At 47.7% G+C, this 16926-nt stretch overlaps 1 pseudogene; it reads right to left on the reverse strand.

The window, feature by feature from the left end:
* Window positions 1–7579: 7579 nt before the first annotated feature.
* Window positions 7580–8464, reverse strand: LOC107508977 (annotated as a pseudogene).
* Between the last annotated feature and the right edge of the window lie 8462 nt (window positions 8465–16926).

The following is a 16926-nucleotide window of genomic DNA, read 5'->3' on the forward strand; positions in this document are numbered from 1 at the left end:
AGTCTTTTAGGGACTGGGGCTCTGCATAGAGTGGAATGGGATGGGGCAAGGAGAGAAGATGAGCTGGCTCTACCTTTACCACTGAAGGTGGCCATGAGGCTCCTGTGGCCTCCATCTTTACGGTCTTTTTTGCTTTAAAAAAAAAGCCTCTTGTTCAGAAGGGGAAGGGAGCAGCTGCACTCATTCTCTCTTAAACCTCAGGGGTTTAAGGAGGCGGCAGCAGGAGAGGGTAATGCCTAACTCAAAGGAATGCTTCCTCAAGGTGGGCATTGCAGATCATCGAATTTGTGTTAAGCGGGGCGCTAGAGATCATCCAAGCCAGTGGACGTCACACTTGGCCACAGACCAGAATTGCCTTTTGAAAATGACAGATTCCTGGTGTCCATCTGAAAACAACTACATCCACATCTCTGAAGGAAGACCCTGGGAATCTCTTTGTACCCTAGCAGCTAGAACCCTAGGACCTGAATCCAACTGCCTACATCAAACACTTGACTCTCCACCACAAGCTAATCCAGTCTCTGCATGAACTTGGGGAGAAGCCGCTCACTTCACCCACCCCAAACGGCTCATTCTACTGCTCTTCCTCCAGCTCTTCCAAGTTCTAGACTGAGACAGGCCTGTGTTCAAATCGTGCTATACTTTACATTTGTGACTTTGTGAAAAGTAAGGACTCTGAGTCTGTTTCTTCATCTGAAATGGCAACAGTTTGTATGGAATCACACAACAGTGCTTGATGCAGTGCTTGATATTATGTCCTGTCAATTAAAAATTTAAGTTGTGTCTCTGGTTAAACCCAAATCTGTCTTCCTGTTCCTTTACCTAACTCCTCCATATGTATGGCCCTGGGCTCTATAGCTCCATAAAGCAAACCCATGCTCCCTGTCTTAGGGCAGTCCATGGCAGACCCAGGCCTTTCCTAGCTCCTGACCCTGATCCTCCTCCTTTAGCCCCTGGTTATCTCCTCTTCTGGACTGTTTGGCACTAGGGGTAGTGAAATATTGTGGGAGGGGAACTGTGCTTAGCAGGGCCAGGCCTCCAGGAGCTCCTTATGGGGCATGTGGGGACTTACAATGCAGAGCATAATGACCTCAGGAGAGCAAAGGGAGGCTCCTGTACGTAAGGCTGCTAACCTAGGCTGCCAGCTGTGTGCCAGGCATAGGGCTAGACGTAACACATCCTAGAACTCATTCGACTTACAGCTGGCTGGGTAGATGATTTTTCTGTGTTTTACATTTGAGATGCAAAGAAGTTACATAACCTACACAATGATGCACAACTATAACTAACAGGACTGGGGCTGGAACACAAGTTTCCCTATACCCCACTGCTAGAACTAGAATGGAACAAAAGAATTGAATCTGGATTAAGGTCTAAGTCCAAAATGCAGTTTTCTTCCAGGAATCATCTAGGTAAATATTTGCTAATTTCTTATCTAATAATAATCCCTTGTATTTACACAGTATGCTTTATTTTTTCCATGAAGTACAAACCTTCATGTTTTTCTTTTTTCTTTTAGAAGAGGTAATGTTTGCTCATGATGCTCATAGTATAAAATTCACAAAGTACAGAAGAATATTAAAAACAATGTTCAGTTCTTTAAAAAGTTAGACTCACCAGATGACCTAATAATCCACTCCTAGATATGTACCCTAAAGAATTGAAAACAGGCATTTAAACAAAAACCTGTACATTAGTGTTCATAGCAGTGCTGTTCATGATCGCCAAAAGGTGGAGACAACCCAAATGTCCTTCAGCCGATGAATGGATGAACAATGTATGGTATGTCCATACAGTGGAATGTAAAATCCCTGAAAAAAAGATCGGTGCAGATGAAAATCAAAAACATGCTAAGTGAAAGAAGCCAGACACAGAAGGTCACATATTGTATGATTCCATTTGTGTGAAGTATCCAGAATCGGCAAATCCGTCGTGGCTGCCAGAGGCTGGGGAAGAGAGATGGGGGTGACTGCTAGTGGGTGTGTGGGCTGTTTCTTTGGTGTGATGAAAATGTTGGGACTACATTGAGGTGATGGTTAAACAACTGAATTTACTGAATTGTACACTTTAAATGGTTAAAATGATTTACGTTATGTGAATTTTTACTCAATTTTATTAAAAAAATGGAACATTAAATCTCCCCTCCAAACCCATCCACTAGCACCTAGTATAAGTTCCAGAGATATTCTGAGCATTTGTAAACATCTGTGGGTATAGTTTTTTTATGTGACTGGTAGCATCCTATCTACATTGTTCTCTACATTGTTTCTGTTACTTGGCAGAGATCTTGGAGATTATTCTACATCATTACTCAACAGACTAGCTGTGTGTGTGTGTGTGTGTGTGTGTGTGTGTGTGTGTGTGTGTGTTTTAACATCTTTATACTGTTCCATTTTGTGGATGCACTCTGGTTTATCTATCCTGTCCTTTCTAATGGACATTTAGATTATTTTCAGTCTTTTGCTATTTCAAGCAAGGCTGCTATGCATAGCCTTGGCATGGTTCATGTCACAGAAGCCTCGATCTGTGAGGAAATTCCTAGAATTGGAATTGCTGGTTCAAAGGGCATTGTAATTTTTCCAGTTGCAAAACGAATGTATACTTTGTTATACAGGTTTCAAACAACTCTGAAGCTCATAGGCTAAAAAGTAAAAGAAGCCCTTCCTACCACCCCAGTCCCATGCCTTCTTTTCCTGGACCCTTTCTCCCTGGCTTTGGGTCCGTGGCTCTCAGAGCCTTCTTTACCTGCCCGATTCTGGGTCTCCCCTACTTTTATTCATTCCCTTCTTCCTTCCCTCATCCTCCAGTAGTGACTTTACCATATTTCCCTAAGGCCTGGGCTGGGGCTGAGGCTCAGTCAAATATAATCTATTACCACCAAATCTACCAATGGTAGTGCTTTCAAGTCATAGAATGTTCACAACAAAAGACATGGGCTTCTTATCCAATCCTCACATTCCACCCTACATAAGAGGCAACTGAGGCTCAGGGAACCGGCTCAGTTAATGGGTGTACAGAGCCATGAAGAGAAGCCGCATCACCTGACACTCTGTCCAAGAGTCATTTCATTTATTTAATAAACAGTTATTGAGCAACATGGAAGCCCACTGTGAGGCACTGTGCTCAAGCAGTGAATTGAGATAGAAACCTCATATCATATTCAGGGAGACCAACAAAAAACAAAATATTTCACTTACAAGTGTCACGTAAGCCTCAAGAGTGACTTGGCCCCAGAAGTCTTCATTGGGTGATACTATCTGAGCTGGGACCTGAATGACAGGAAAGAGCCAGCTAAACCAGCATATGTAAAGGTCCTGATGTAGGAAGAAAATTTGTGTTTGACAGAGAAGAAAGCCAGTGTGACTAGAGCAAAGGAGATGGCAAATGTGCACTTGGGACCTTGGAGGCAGAGTAAGTCATTCTGCAAAGGCATAAGGTCAGTTACTCCCTACCCCTTCCTCTGTTCCCAATTGCTCTCACCCTGGAGGACACAGCAGGGGTCCCCGAATCCTTCCAGAATGAATGCATGAGCACTGTGTGTTAAAGGTGAGTGAAGGAGAGAGGCAAAGAGGTTTATTATAGACTCCTTGAATGGAGATATGGATTCAAAGCCTAGATTACTAGCTGCGTGGCTTGGGGCCTACTGTTAATCTGTACAATCATAATGGCAGCCAACCCTTAGAGGACTCTGAGCTATACAGTTACATCTGTGTTGCAACTATTCCACTCTGTCCTTGTAGCTATAGTGGGAAAGCAGCCATAAACATGGGCATGGCTGTGTTCCACTAAAACTTTATTTACAAAACCAGGCTGTGGGCCAACTCAGGCCTTAGAGAGCACTTAAAATGTGCCAGGCACAGTCATAAGAACTTGACATATATTAACACCTTTCTAATAAGAGACTGGACAGATAATTGTTGTGTATCTTGTTTGGGTCTTAGACCCCCATTGAGACTCAGATGATGTCTCTGATGCTGGCTCTAGAGATCTACAGACACAGTTATGCACACAGCTTGAGAGGTTAAGGATCTTTAGAGGTCTTTGTGGGCCCCCTGTATAGATAATCCCTAAGGCCCCTTCTACCTCAGACAGTGACCAGGTGGTGGTGCTAGGGATCGTGGAATGCCAGTAGGAAGGCTCTAAGAGAGTAGGAACCAGGGACTTCCAGAATGGATGGCACCGTCTGAGACAGCATTCTAGGGGCTGGTTGACTAGAGACCTCCACTCCACCTCTCTGCTAGAGTCTGTATTGTGAGCTCTAGAGAGTTGTCTTCCCATGAAAATATGGCCCACTTGGCCCCAAAGCAAAAGGCAGAAAAATCCTAACTTGGGGAGGAGCTCTGAAGGAGACCTCAGTCCTGTCTCTTGGTAGAGGTGGTGAAGCCATTGCTTCAAACAACTCTGTGTCTCCTTTGTAAAATGAAAGAGTTGGATTATACTCTTCCTTCCAACTACAGATATTTATGAGCAACTACTGTGGAACTACATTTGACCTCACCAGTGATGAAGCAGCTTCAAACACACAGAACTATGCCCAAGGGGAATGAAAGGCCACTTGCAGCCTTCAACTAGGCCATCTGGGAAGGCCCCGGGAGGCCATGGCACTGGAACTGGACCCTGAAGATGAGTAGCTGGGGGCATTCCAGGCAGAGGCAAAGACATGGCTGTGGGAAAACTCAGGATGTGCAGGGTCTGGTTTGGCTGGAGTGTCAGGTGGACAGACAAGGAGAATTGGGTCCATGGCTTGGGCCTTGGCGGGAGCTAGACCAAGGGTCATCAGGAAGTGGAGAGGGGGCAAATACTGGGCCTCGCAGAGCTTTCTAGGAGAGGATTCTGGAGGGACAGTGGATCTTGGGGCCTGGCGCTCTCCACCCAGGCCCCAAGGACAGAGAGGGAAGTGGTTTTGGTAGGAAATTGGTCTCAGGCGGTTGGAAATGGGAGGCTGGAGCTGAGAGATTAGGCGAAAGACTGCTCAGGGTGAATGAATGGCTGGCAGTGGCCACCTGCTCATGGGAGGTGCTGCAGCAAGTAAGTTTGGGAGGCTCCATTGCCCTTCTACCCGCAACAGTGCTCTAAGAGGTCCGCAATGCACATTAGCATGTGAAAGGCTCAGAAAGAAGGGGCGGGAAGGAAGAGATCGGGTTAGCTGATCGGAGCAGGGGGGCTCACTGAGGCTCATAGGATGACTTCCTGGAAGAACATTCCAGATAAATAAACTGAAGCAGGCATCTAAAAGATGTAGCCATCTGACAACATTGAGTATATATTTTAAATGTTTTGAAGGAAACTAGCCTCAGAGGGTTGGATGAAGTAAGTGTGGTGGGGCAAGAGTGGCTACGTTTAAGGCAACCTGAGCCTTGTCCATCTCTGGCGGAAGCCATCTCCCCTCAAAACATTGTAACCCCAGAGGTTTAGAAGCTGCCGCAAGATCACAGAGGAGGAAAGTAGGAAAGCCAGGACTAGACTAGAACCCGAGTGTCTCTGACCTCAAACTCCTTGCTTTTAATCTGTAGGGCATACAACCTGGCAATTAAACTTAACTCTTACAAAGTTGGGATTAAAAGTTAGTAGAACATTAAATCCATGCTTGGTGGATGAAGCCATCAAGTCTCCCTTTTCCTCCCACAGCCTGCTTGCAACCCTTCCCCAGTCTCCACCTCTTTCAGAGTTGCTGGTTGTCATGAGACACGGAAGTCCAGAGAAATGGCAGAGTCTCACACCTGGGGACTTGGTGGTGCTGCTTATAGAAATGGGCAGGTTGAGAGGAGGGAGTAATTTTGTAGGATAATCATTGTTCATTTGTCATCAGACGGGCTTAGATCCACAACTTATTAGCTATGTAACCTTAGACAATAAATACACTGAGCCTCAGTTTCCCCAAATTTTAAAATGGGGATGCTAATAGTACCTACTTCACAGTGTGTGTGGAGATAAAATGCAGCGCTATGTAGAACACACACAGCTCAAGGCCTGTGTGTGTATGCGGTAGCAGCCATAGATATGGCTTTGATTATTAGCATCGTTATCCTCTGGTGGTTGGGATGGGTCCTGAGGTTTCTTTAACACTGCAAGACTCTATGAGTTCACATTTCGAGTTTGAGATTCCACAAGCTATTGGAATTGGAGGTCAGGAGAAAGGTGTGGAGTGGAAACTGATCTGACAGTCCTGCAGCACAGCTCTAAGGTAGAGTCCAGGTATCTGGAGCCAGGGTAGTGGGTGGAGCACCTTCTGGAGGACACAGTGTTCAGAGGAGCTTCTCTCCCTTTTCAATCCCTGCCACCCACCAACCACTCCCCTCCCCTTTATCCCTGACCCCATTTAGAGTCAGCCTTAAATAGAGAATAAGTCAGGGCTCGAGTTAAAAAACTGAGGGTCACATCTTGTCCTGCCAAGCTGTGTGAGCTTGAACAAGTCACAATGTCCCTAGTAGGCAGTTTCCCCATCTGTGCAGAGGGGTGTATAATAACAGCCTAAAGGAGACGCTGAGAGGATGGGTCTAGACTATAAAGAGAGGGCATGAAAGCACTTAGTAAACTTTAAAGTCCACATAAATGCAGGAGGTAACTTCAACCCCTGATGCCAGTGGCACCTCTTCCATGAAACCTTCCCAGACTGCCCAAATGGACTTGATTTCTTTCCCCAATGATCTGCTGCTCATCTGAACCTTATATATACACCTGCTTCAGCCATAAATACACCTCCTCAGTTATCAGGACAGGACAGGTCTCTTGATTCTGAGCGGTATCTCCTGATACCTTTCTTGTGGTCTGTCCAGAAGTCTTATAATTTTAGTTCTTACATTTAGGTATGTGATCTATTTGAGCTTTCCGTATATGTTATAAGGTAAGGGCATGTGAATATCCTATTGTCCCTGCACTATTTGATGAAAAGACTATTCTTTCACAATTGAATACTCTTTGCACCCTTGTTGAAAATCAATTGACCATAGACACATAGGTTGATTTCTGACTCTTAATTCTATTCCACTGATCTATATGTCTATTTTCATTTATTTCAAAGTGTTTTCTAACTTCCCTTGTTATTTCTTCTTTGGATCATTGCTTATTTTGGAGTTTTCGCTTAGTTCCCACTTACCTGTGAATTTTCCAAATTTCCCTTGTCATTAATTTCTAATTTCATCCCATGTTGTCTTACTTTCATTTTGAAAGGTATTTTTCCTAGGTAAGGCTGGTCTTTATGTTTTTATTTCTGTCTTTTAAAGATATGGCTCCACTTCTCACTTGCATTGTTTCTGACAAAAAAAAAAAAATCTGCTCTTTTTATTTTTGTTTGTATACATTATGTCTTTTTTCTCTGGCTGCTTTTAAGTCTTTATCACTTTTAAAAAGCAATTTATGATACTTGGTATAATCTGTCTTTTTTTGGTTGGGTACAGTGTACTTTATTGATAGTACATGCTAAACCGCTCCCCTTCTTCAGTGAGTCCTGGGTGGAAACTGTATCAAGGATGGGAGATTCTTGGTGTATTGGGAGATTAAGTTGTGACAAGGACTCCTCAGCAGCTAAGGGCCTCTATTCCTTTCATGCTCTCAGTAGGGCTGGTGATCCAGGGAACTCTTACTCCTTGGAGGCCATATAGAGGCCATAAGGTCCATCACTCTGTTGCCGTAGTTAAATTCGTTGTTTTATCAGAAAATGTGCTTGACAAAGTGGTCCTTGAAGGTAATTCAAGCCCCAGCATTGAAGGTGGAAGGGTAGGTGGTACTGTTAAAGTCGCAGGAGACAACCTAGTCCTCAGTGTAGCCCAGGATACCTTTTAGGGGGCCCTCTGATGCCTGATTCACCAGCTTCTTGATGTCATCATATTTGGAAGCTTCCTCCAAATGGCAGGTCAGATTCATGACTAATACAGAAGGCCATGCCAGTGAGCTTCCCATTCAGCTCAGGGATGACTTTGCCCACAGCCTTAGCAGCACCAGTAGAAACAGGGATGATGTTCTGGGTAGCCCCTTGACCATCATGCCAGTTTCCCAGAGGGGCCATCTATAGTCTGGGTGCAATGATGGCATGGATGGTGGTCATGAGTCCCTCCTCAATGCCAAAGTTGTCACGGATGGCTTTGGCTGGGGGTTGGGGGTGGGGGCAAGCAATTTGTGGTGCAGGAGGCATTGCTGCTAATCTTGAGGGAGTTGTCATACTTCTCATGGTTCACTCCCATCACAAAGGTGGGGGCATCCGTAGAAGGAGCAGAGGTGATGACTCTTTGGGCTCCACCCTTTAAGTGAGCCCCAGCCTACCCCAAGGTGGTGCAGACACCAGCGGACTCCACAACATATTTGGCACCAGCATCACCTCATTTGATGTTGATGAGATCTCACTCCTGAAAGATGGAGATAAACCTTCTATTGATGAAAAGATGTCTGTTCTCAGCCTTGATATGCCATTGAATTTGCCATAGGTGGAATCATACTGGAATATGTAGAGCATGCAGTTGAATTCAATGAAGGGGTCATTGATGGCAACAATATCCACTTTGCCAGAGTTAAAAGTAGCCCTGATGACCAGGCACCCAATATGACCAAATTCGTCACTAATCTTCTGCCATGTCTAGTGTTCCATCAATCTATGTAGTGTATTTTTATCTCAGACATTATGGCTTTCATCTCTAGAATTTTAATTTGGGTCTTTAAGAAATATCTTCTATATCTCTACTTAACATGGTCAGTCTTTCCGTTATCTTCTTGCACATATGGAAGAGTTATAATAACTGCTTTAATGTTTGCATCTCCTAATTCTATCATCTGTGTAATTTCCAAGTAGATTTCAATTGATTGAAATTTTTTCCATCATGGGTCATATTTTTCCATTTCTTTGTATACATACTAATTTTTATTTGCTGCTTGACATTGTGAATTTTTGTTCGGTGCTAGATATATTTTTTTTATTTTTATAAATAGTCTTGAGCTTTGTTCTGGGGTGCAAAAGTTATTTGGAAATAGTTTGGTCTTTCAGGTCTTGCTTTTATTACATGGGGCCAGAGTAGCGTTTAGTTTTTACCCATTTCTGAGCCCAAATCTCTTCAGAGCGCTCTACTCAGTGCCCCAGTGTGAGGTTTCCACTCTGGTTTGTGGGAGCCAGCGCAGTTCCCAGCCCTGTGCGAGCTCCCAGGATTGTTCTCTCTAGTCCTTTTGAGTGGTTCTTACCATGATTTCTGGTAGTTTCCTCACACGCAGGCACTGGATGGAAGTACTATAGAGTTACCCTCTATAGAGCTTCAGAGTTGTGGGTGCTGCCCTCACCTTTTCGGTTCTATGTCTCATGTCCCCAACTTCTGGCTTCATCTTTCCAGTGCAGGGACACCGCCAGACTCCAGCTGCCTTCCTCTTGTTTTGCTGTGCTTCTGGAAAGTCTTCAGGCAGTAAGACAGAGCATTCTTAGGGCTCACCTCATTTGTTTCCCGACTCTCGGGAGTCACTACTTTTCATTATCTGGCATCTAATGTCTTGAGAACCATTGTTTCATATGTTTTGTTGGGCATTTTAGCTGTTTTAGGTGGAAATGTAAATCCAGTTCCTGTTACTTCATTTTGGCTCGAAGCAGGAATCCTTATTATTGTTAATTTGTTCAGCTGGCATTTTTTGAGGGACAGTTTGTTATGTGCCCGCCTCACACTAGTCCTGTAGATCTCCGAACACTCCACATTTTCCTATCTCAGGGCCTTTCGTAGGCCCTTTCCTCTGTCTAAATGCTCTTTCTAGCTGTACTCTGTCTCAGCCCAAAGGCCTTTTCTGATTCCCTTGTGTAAAGTGAATTGCTCTCTTTTATTTCCCATCACACTTCTGCTTTCCTTTACAGCTTCTTTTATTAGAATGTAGGCAGGAATTTTTGTCTGATTTCCTGGAGCCAGCTCAGGGCCAGGCACACTGTAGGTGTTCAATAAATATTTATGAATGAGTGAGGTCTTCACATATTTCACAGTGTCTGTCATATAACAACTCAGTCAAATTGGGGGTGCTTGGCTGATGAGAACACAGTTCTCTGCCCTAAAGTGCCCAACAAACAGGGAAGGGATGCTGGGTCCCTGGACCAGGGCCACACTCAGCTCACTCTTGGCTGCACTCCCCTTAGTGATAACCAAAGGCCCCTGTGAGCCAGCCAGGGGAGGGCTGACAGGTGGGGTTGATGAGTTCCAGACCCAGGTCTCTGGGCCTCGGCATAGCCCGACAGAACTGGACGCTGGGCAGGAGCCAGAGCCAAGCTTCCATGACGTCCTGGGCCATAATGTCCCTCCCTGGGCCATGGTCAGGATTCAAGTCTCACCCGCCCATCTCAGAGCTGTCCACCACTGGGCTCTGGGGAAAGATAGAGCCATACCTTTACTTCTAGTCCAAGCTCTAGTCATGTGACCATTACAACTAATGGAACACTCACAGAATTATAGATTGGCTCTATAAAGTGAAACGTACTTTGTAAACGAAAAACCTACAAGTACTCACTGAACTAGAAAGGCCTTAGGAAGCTTCTGTTCCAAACCCCTATTTTTGACAGAGAGAGACTGAGGTTTGAGCGAGATATGTATGTGGACTGCATAACACCAGGCCTGGGACTTTGTGCTTTGCTCTAGCTCCTAACCAGCTGCCTACCTTTGGCTAAGCCTTGGTGCCTCCCTACTTTCCAACAGCTCTCCTCCTGTCAGGTGGGGGCCTTGATCCGTCTGTCTACAATAAGGATAATAAGCAAGGATTTTTTGAGCATTTTTGAGATACCAGGCCATGAACTAAGCACTTTGTATGTAGCATCTAATTCTCTCGTCATAGGATAAGATAGGTATTATTATCCCAACGTTACTGATGAGGAAACAGGCTCTGAAACATTAGGTAACCTCCCTGAGGCCCTACAAGTAGTAAGTGGCTGAAGCAATATTTAGATACCGGGGGGGGAGGTCTCCAAGCTTCTAGGTTCTGGTTTCTCTTCCCTTCACAGTCTCTTCCCCGCCATCCCCCCAGAATTCAGATTTATCAATTTCCACTGCACCGACTTTAAAAATGACATGAAGGTGACTGCAAGAAAGGAAACCATGATGTTAAGTTAAAATTAAGCTAAGGGTGAAAGTACATCACTTCTGGCTTTAGTCACCGGTCTCTTCTAATAACTTGTATTTCCTGCTAGCTACCTCTTCCTGAGTCTTTGGGGAAGGTTTCTGAGAGTCATTTGGTCAGTCTTCAGAACAGGGCCAGACAGGGTCTGAAATCTCCTTAGTGTCTGCCCTTCATGAAGCCCAACTATGAGCTTTTTTGAAGTTGGTAGTGAGGATTTCTCTGAGGGTGCTCAAAAATAATATGTATCAAAAACACAGTCCTGGGGAAAGGAAAAGGGAGTAGGTAGGAGCCCACAGACCCAGCTGTTCCCTCAGCAAGCGTCCTGCCGGCTGGTGCTCTGGAAGAACCCAGTTATACATTGCCCATAAGATGGTGGGAGCTGCAGGTGCAGGCAGGCGAATAGAATCCAGCCCTGTGTGAGCTTTATAAGGGCCAGGTCACCTCTGATGGAGCCAGAGGGGCCTGCCTCTCTAGGAGGGGGTGACCCAGACCTAGAGGACATCGCCAGTTTGGATGAAGGAGAGTAGGGGTGGTTGGGCAACCTTTGCAGCACAGAGAACCCAAGAGTGCCAGTTAGGCTATCCAGCCTTTTTCAGGTTCCTTACGTGTACCCCACTGTGTGTCCACACCACAGCGCCCCCATATGAGGGGTTGTTAGTGCCTTCGGCAGATGAGGAAGCTGAGCCCAGCATCCAAGACTGCAAGCAGGATATGATGAATGTCAGGTGATGAGATAGATCCTTCTGAGGGACGCCGTGGGGGCGGGGGCATGGGAGGTGCCCAAGCCTCAGGAGGTTACCTGGGCAGTGTCTGGGGTGGTTTATCAGAAGGGAAGAGAGTGGAGGCCAGAGATGGTTCGGAAGCTGTTGGAGCAAACTTGGTGAGCTGCGAGGCAGGCCTGGGCCAGAGCAGGAGCCTGGAAACAGAGGCCTTGGGAAGTTGGGCCTGGGCTGTTGCGAAGTGCAGGAGGTCTGTTCTGGGAGGGGTCTCAAAGATCATCTACCCAACCCGCCTGTTTTACAAAAGGAAACTGATGCCCAAAAAGGGAAAGGGACTTGCCCAAGGGGACACAAGGGGTTAATGGTAGAGGCAAGCTCAAAAGACCCTGGGAAGGTCAAGGACACCCCTGTTAAACAAGGAACTTAATCTCCTCCCGTAATAGACACCCCCACCACCCCAGGGTTCAAGTCCCCACCTGAGGTTATCAGGGGTCCCAGAAAGACCCAGCTTGGCTTCTGCCTCACAGTGGGACCCCTGGCCTGTCCTCCCTTTCCCTGGGCTACAGTTTGCTCCTCTGTGAAAGGAGGCCACTGGACCAGCTGACCGCTATGGCCCTTTCTGCGCTAAGTGCTTAGAGGAAGACAAGGCTGGGCCTTCTTCCTCACTCTGTCCTCCACCCCCAGGCCCTTCTGACACTGATGCGGGGGTGGCGCCAGCCTGCTGGGGCTCACATGCCTGAGGAGTGAGTGCCTGGTCCCGAGGAGGCAATATGATCTGTAAAGGATCCCTGACCCTCTCCTTGTGAACCCCGGAGAAGGCTTCTTAGTCATGTGAGGACCACAGGGGGATTAGTGGGCCGAGGTGGGAGGCTGGGGAGGCAGCCACCTGAGGAAAGACTGGGAAGAGGGGAGAGAAGGAAGCAGGAGAGGGAGGGCCTTGGACCTCAAGAGGAAAGAACTAAGCTGCTGGGAAGGGCCTTGCTGGGGTCCTGCAGTGAGAAGGTGTCCTCAGCCTGGGTGCTTTGGCGGGGTGTGGGACGGGCCACCTTCCAGCTGTAAGTTTCTGAGTGCATGAACGAAGTCAAGGTGAGCTGTTGGGATGGGTGGGCCAGAAACCCAGGAAAAGGAGAAGTGCGGTGGGCCTGGAGAAAAGAGGAGGGAAGCAGAAGGGACGAAGTCAGTGCCCAGCCTGGAGGCAGGCAAAGGGAAGGTATGTGCAGGGGGCTTTCAGTGGTGCCTGGTTCCTGATAAGAGTCACTGCCAGGTGTCACATACAACCCCAGCACAAGGAGACCTGGCAGAGAAAGAGAGAAAGCATTAAATTTGGAGCCAGCTGGGCCTGGACTTTTGACCCTTCTGCTAACTAGCTGTGTGGTCTTGGGCAGGTTTCTTGGCCTCTCTGAGCCGAAGAGCAGTTGTGTTCTATCCTTCACACTGATCGGCTGTGAGATCAGATTTCAATCCTGCCCCAGACCCTCCTTCTCTCCCGCCCTGGTCACCCTGGTTGTGCCACTTCACCAAAGCATAGACCCCAGTGTCCCAGGACTGCATTATTCTCCATCCTCCTACCCCCAGGGCCTGAAAAGGGCTGCATGAAGCATTCTGGGAGTGCCCCAGCCCCTCTAAAGGGGTTCGAGCCAATCCAGGGCCTGTGTAGTGAGGGAACCAAAATGGGTAGCTAGGGTGGGGGTAGGGGGGTGGGGAGGGCAAGGGCCTTCCACATGCCTGCTTTACCCCCATATCTTTCCTTCCCCCTCCACCCTCTGATGGGAAACTTGGGGCTCCCCTCCCCTTTCCCTAAGCTCAGCTTGTCTTCTCCACAACAAGGAGAGAATGTTATTTAAAAAGAGATCAGGAGATTTGCCTTAAATAGGCATGAAGTGCTGTGCCAGGGCCCAGGATGAGGGGCGGGGGAGGAGGCCACCCTGGGTGTTGGCAAGAAAGGAGTGAGGCTGAAAAACAGCCTCCCCAGGGATGTGCACAGCCTTTCACAGTTTACCAAGCAGAGTCCAAGGATCCATCCTGATGCTGACTGGGGCAGTTGGTCAAGAAGGGCTTATTCCCACCCTACCCCCATTATTAGGATGAGGAAGCTGAGGCCCAGCTCAGGGAACTGACATGCGCTAGCTACCAAGTGGCATCTGAGGCTGGATGCCATGGTCTTTCCACTACAGCCCTCAGGAGCTGGGAGCGGTTCAGGGAGGCAAGGAACCCAGAAGATAGGACCTCCTGCGGTAAGGATGAGAGCTCCTGCAGGGTGGAGGTGTCCTGGAGCCTCCTGGGACACCTGCCCCAGGTCACCCCTGCTGGCCCTCCAAGCCCCAACTTGTAACTGGACGCCCTTCTCACTCTGCACCTTCCCAGGTGAGCTGGGTCTCTACTTACGGAACCCAACACCAACTGGGGGAGGGAAGTGAGGGGCAGCCCTTGGGGGCGGGTAGCATCTGCCAGCAGACTGCCTGGCTGAGGACTGGAAGGCAGCACAGTCATTGCCCTCCCTGCAGAGCTTGTCTGGCACCTGGGGTTCACTTCCCTAATCAGGGTCTCCTTTCAAGTCTCTCCTCTTCCATCTTGGCCCCTCCCACCCATTTTTGTCTCAGCAGGATGCTCTTGGAACCCTAAAGAAATGGAGTCTTGAGTATGGGGTTTCTAGGACAAAGTTAGGGGCCAGGAGGTACCCCATGCTTGTTCCATTTTGCGAGGGCCCTGAATACCGACGTGAGGCCTCACACACCTGGGTGATCATCCTGGCTTCACCATTTACAGCCGTGAGACCTTAAGCTGCCCACCTGTGAGCTTTGGTCTCCTCTGTAAGCTAAGTCTAAAGATCCCTCTCATAGAGTTGTTGAAGAAGCTCTGATGAAAAGATGAAGATGGATAGAGGTAAAAAGAGGGGCAGTTATGACAAGTGAACTCAAAGACCATGGCTGAGACCTCACGTTTTTTGAGAGAAGGAGAGGGAAAAAATTTCATTCTCTCCTTCCCCTTAGTGGATGGGCACAGCCTGCTCCCCCAGGACAGAACACTGTGGAAGAAAGCATTCACTTACTCTGGGCTCCTGTTAATTTTCTTTGTTATTCTCCAAGCCACTCAAGAGACTGGGAGAAGAGAGGGTGAGGGAGGGGTTGCAAGGTGGCCACTTCAAGTAAGAATAACAGGAGCTAACTGTGAGGGTTTACCTCATGCCTGACCCCACCCCAGCTCTTCACTTGTCCTAACTCCATCGATTGGCTGTTAGCCTCATTTCACTAATGATGAAACTAGGGCTGAGGATTTAGGCAGCATGTCCAAGGTCACATGGGAAGCAATGGAGCCAATATCTGACTTCAGGGCCCTCTGCTGACTTTGCGAAAATCCCAGGACCCTGAGACTTGGGTTCCAGACCCAGCTTACAGTGTGGCCTTGGCCAAGTCACCTAACCTCCCTAGATAGTAGTTTTCTCTTCCCATAAGGTGGGTATAATGTCCCACTGTCCTCAAGGTTATTGTGAAAAACAAAAGGGCTAATGAATACAAACTATGAAGCATGCACTCAATAAATGCCCACTGCAAGCATCTCAACAAAGGGACCTCCCCCTCCTTATGGTTACTGGGTGTCCAGGTCCTGAAGTGTCCATATACCCTACCCAGGCCCTCAGATTGGGAGACAAAGGACCTGCCAGGTCTCTGGAAAGGGACTGAATGACCACTTGGCGCCACCTAGTGGTCCACATTTGTGTGGTTCTTGGAGAGCCAGAAGGCCTGGCTGCTCTGGGATTGGGTGTTTGAACCATGACCATTGGCCCAGTGGGAGTGGGCAAAATATGCCAGGACCTCAGAAAGCATGCCTAGTTAAGCTTCTCCTATTCACCCCCCTGGGGGTAGGGTTTAGGTGGGAAGTCCCCCATTCCGCCATCTAATCCTCACTTCTTAATCCCTTTGGACAGCTCTGGGACAACCAAGGGGAGGCCACCAGGTTCTCGTTCCAGCTCTGCCACCGCCTAGCTCCTCAGGCTTCAGCTACCGCCTCTTCAAAATCGGAGTAAACATCCCTGCCTCTCAGGGGATCTGGCACTGTCCTGTGTTCTTTTATTTATCAAACATTCCTTTCTAAAGTCATCATGCCGAGTGCTCTAGGGGCACAAAGACGATTAAGCCAAGTTCTTGCTAACAAGTCTCTTGCCTTATTCTAGGGGAGACAGCCTTGTAAATTGCTAATTACTCTTGAGGCAGATCACAACTGGTGCTGAGGAGGGAGCATTGAGTCAAGACAGACCTGTGGGGGCCTGTAGGTAGGGGACACACAGGAGCCCCTCTCGACCCCCAAAGGGGCTCTCACCCAGTGCTGGGCCCCCTCAGGGATAGATAGGCCTGTGTCCCCCAGCTCCCATCTTCTCTTGCTTTAAACTCTTCAATAAAATGGACCATGACCTCCATCTTTCACATTTCCGAGCCTTGATACTATGCATTTCCCTTTACCCAAATGCCTTTCTCCAATTCACCTGACAAACTTATCTCCAGCCTTTCTCTGAAGAGTGGAGGATAGAGTGGGAAATCCCTATGACTAGGCAAGAGGGAACGAAACAGGACTCAGGGGGTCCACCCCAGCAGTGTGATGAAGCAGATACCCTCTTCATCACAGCAGCATGCTCAGGTAAGTGGCAAGCCCTGTGGTTGCCTAAATGCAGGCTCTCTGCATTCTCTCATTCCTTTATTCATTCCTTGCTCTTGGTCTGCCCCATTCCATGTGCTGGGCTGGGTGCTGGGGCTTCAAAAAGTGGAGGACTGACTCTGTCTAGTTCTCAGGAGCTTTGTGGTACAGGGGACAGGCCCATGGCCAAGAATAGCCTGATGGATGTGCTCAGAGGCTGGACCTTACCGTTCTGCCTAGAAAGGGGAAGAGCTAGGTCTTAGAACACAGAGGTGATGTCTCAGATGAGTCATAAAAGGTTATTCTGGTCATTTTGGATTGGCTAGATACCTGTGGCCACCTCAGGGAGGTGTGAGCAGGGAAGGCATCTGCTTCAGAGTCCCTTTCTTTGACTATCCTCTAGTGAGCTCTCACCACCCCACAGGTACTTTCTATTATTTGATTCTTTAACATCTGTCACAGTTTGAGATTATCTTATTACCTGCTTGTTATTTATAATCATTCTCCCTCCCTTCGA

The sequence above is a fragment of the Rousettus aegyptiacus genome, unplaced genomic scaffold (genome assembly GCF_014176215.1).
Source record: "Rousettus aegyptiacus isolate mRouAeg1 unplaced genomic scaffold, mRouAeg1.p scaffold_m13_p_3, whole genome shotgun sequence".
In the NCBI taxonomy this organism is placed as follows: Eukaryota; Metazoa; Chordata; class Mammalia; order Chiroptera; family Pteropodidae; genus Rousettus; species Rousettus aegyptiacus.